The sequence below is a fragment of the Nyctereutes procyonoides genome, unplaced genomic scaffold (assembly GCF_905146905.1).
Source record: "Nyctereutes procyonoides isolate TBG_1078 unplaced genomic scaffold, NYPRO_anot_genome, whole genome shotgun sequence".
Taxonomy (NCBI): Eukaryota; Metazoa; Chordata; class Mammalia; order Carnivora; family Canidae; genus Nyctereutes; species Nyctereutes procyonoides.
This window is the reverse complement of record NW_026575140.1, coordinates 50,239,486-50,242,510: the sequence shown is the minus strand read 5'-3', so window position 1 is coordinate 50,242,510 and position 3,025 is coordinate 50,239,486.

The following is a 3,025-nucleotide window of genomic DNA, read 5'->3' as shown; positions in this document are numbered from 1 at the left end:
CTTAACCAGGTTGAACAACGACAAGCAATTGTGGAAAAGTAGCTAAAATATATGGGGATACCAAAGAAAGACAAGAATTATCATAACAAGGTCTGTTGACACAGAATTCTTGCAGCCTTGACTCCCAGTCTCTGGTGATCAAAATGTTTCTTTCCTCTTGGTATAAGGAGGATATTTTTCACATGGGTTTTATCATCCATTTCCATGAAGACAAAAACCTGATGTTTTTTAGGTGTCTTTAGCTCAAAATATGCCAATGCAGCATATTATTCTGCCCCCCTTCACCTCCAATTGTCAAACCTTGACAAAGGCACAGGATCCCTCATGTAGTCTTTCTACTAAAAATTAATAAACTGAATCAAATTACGAGTGACCTGAGAGAAATCTAAATCATGCAATCTTCTTTTTAAAAGTGGGGAGAAGGGGGTGTATTATTAAAATATGTGCATGCCAAAATTGACACCAAAGAGCTATGGAAATGCTCCAGACTAAAGAAAACAAAAGACACGTAGTGATTAAAAGTAGGCTAGGTCCTACACCATAGAGAGGAGGAAGAAAGATACCTGAAGTCATTTGATAAAATTACAATATGGATAGTGGGATATATGAAACTATTTTGTCAAAGTCAAATATATGGCTAAGAAGTCCATCAATGAAAATTAATTAATTAATTAATTAATTAAGAAGTCCACCAATGGTGCCTGGGTGGCTCAGTTGGTTAAGCGTCTGCCTTCATCACAGGTCAGGATCCTAGGTTCCTGGGATGGAGCCCCGTATCAGTCCATCAACCTCACCTCTTTACTGTGTGTATAAGAACACTTGGGTTTTGCCCTCTTAGCAAATTATAGTCATACAATACGGTATCATCAACTACAGTCACCATGTCCTGCAGACCATATCCATCTCATAACTCCAAATGTGGATCATCTTACCAGCCTTCCCCTATTTCCTCACCCCTCAGCCCCAGCAACCACCATTCTATTCTGGGTTTCTATGAGTTCAGTTGTGAGTTTGTAAATATCCTAGGTATAAGTGACACCATGCAGTGGTTTCTCAGTCTGGCTAATTTCACTAATGCCCTCAAGTTTCATTCATATTGTTGCAAATGGCAGGATTCCCTTGTTTTTAAAGGCTGAATAACATTCCATCAATACATATGTACCACATTTTCTTTGTCCATTCATGCATGTGTGGACACATGGCTGTCTCCACATCCTGGCTTTTCCAAATTATGCTGTAATGAACATGCAAATGCAGATCGCTCATTGATATGGTGATTTTCTTTCCTTTGGATACATACTCAGAAGTGAGACTGCTGGATCTTATGGTATTTCTATTTAACTTTTTGAGGGACGTCTATACTGTTTTCCAGAGGGGCTGAACTGATTTACTTTCTCTTTTCACTACACTGCCACCAGCATTTGCTGTCCTTTGTCTTTTTGGTAATGGACATCCTAATGGGTATAAAGTGGATAGCTCATTGTGGTTTTGATTTGCATTTCCCTGATGACTCTGAGCATCTTCTCATCACCCTGTTGGCCATTTGCATGTCTTCTTTGAAAAAATGTCTGTCCAGATCCTTTTCCTATTTTATTTTTAGTATAGTTGGCACACAATGTTATCTTAGTTTTAGGTGTATGACACAGTGATTGACAGGCAGTAATTTCTCTGACAGAGGTCATAACAACATTTTTCTAGCTATACGTCCTAAAGCAAAGGAAACGAAAGCAAAAATCAACTATTGGGGGGGGGGGGCCTGGGTGGCTCAGCAGTTTAGCACCTGCCTTTGGCCTGGGGCATGGTCCCAGAGTCCCAGGATCAAGTCCTGCATCAGGCTCCCTGCATGGAGCCTGCTTCTCCCTCTGCCTGTGTCTCTGGCTCTCTCTCTCTCTCTCTCTCTCTCTCTCTGTCTCTCATGAACACATAAAATCGTTTTTAAAATATCAACTATTGGGGCTACATCAAAGTAAAAAGGTTTTACACACCAAAGGAAGCCTTCAAGAAAACAAAAAGGCAGCTGCTGAATGGGAGAAGATATTTGCAAGTGATACATCCAATAAGGGGTTAAGATCCAAAATATGCAAAGAACTTACACAACTCAGCACCCACCTCCCCGAATAATAATCTGATTAAAAATGGGCAGAGGATCTGAAAAGACATTTTTCCAAAGAAGACATACAGATGGTCAACAGACACATGAAAAGATGTCTTTCCCATTTTTTGAGTCATTTGTTTTTCTGTAATTGAATTGTATGAGTTCCTTGTATATTTGGGGTATTAACCCCTTATTGGATATATGGTTTGCAAATATTTTCTCTCGTTCTGTAGATTACCTCTTCATTTGGTTTGTGGTTTCCTTTGCTGGGCAGAAGCTTTTTGGTTTAATGTAGTCCTGTTTGTTTGTTTTTGCTTTTATTGCTTTTGCTTTTGGTGTAAATCCAAAAAATCATCACCAAGACCAATATCAAGAAGGTTACCCCCTATGTTTTCTTCTAGGAGTTTCATGGTTTCTGGTCTTTTTTTTTTTTTTTTTTAGATTTTATTTATTTATTGAGGGGGGAGGAGAACACAGAGGGTGAGAGAGGTAGAAGCAGACTCCCCCCGAGCAGGGAGCCCAATGTGGGCTTGATCCCAAGACCCGACCTGAGCTGAAGGCAGACACTTTGCTGACAGAGCCACCCAAGTGCCCCTTATGGTTTTTGGTCTTATATTAAAGTCTAATCCATGTTGTGTTGATTGTTGTATATGGTATAAGATAATGGTCCAGTTTCATTCTTTTGTGTGGGGAGTTTCCATCTGGGTTTGGGCTTCTAGTCAAATCCTTCTCTCCTGACCTGGCATCTGCCTTCCTTCCATACATATTTACAGAATTACATATACTGTAAAGTACTTTAGATACTTCGTATGAGGGAACTCATACAGTATTTGTCTTCCTGAGACTGGCTTATTTTGCTTAGTATAATATTTTCAAAATTCATCCATGTTGTCACAAATGGAATTCCTTCTTTTTCAAGACTGAATGATA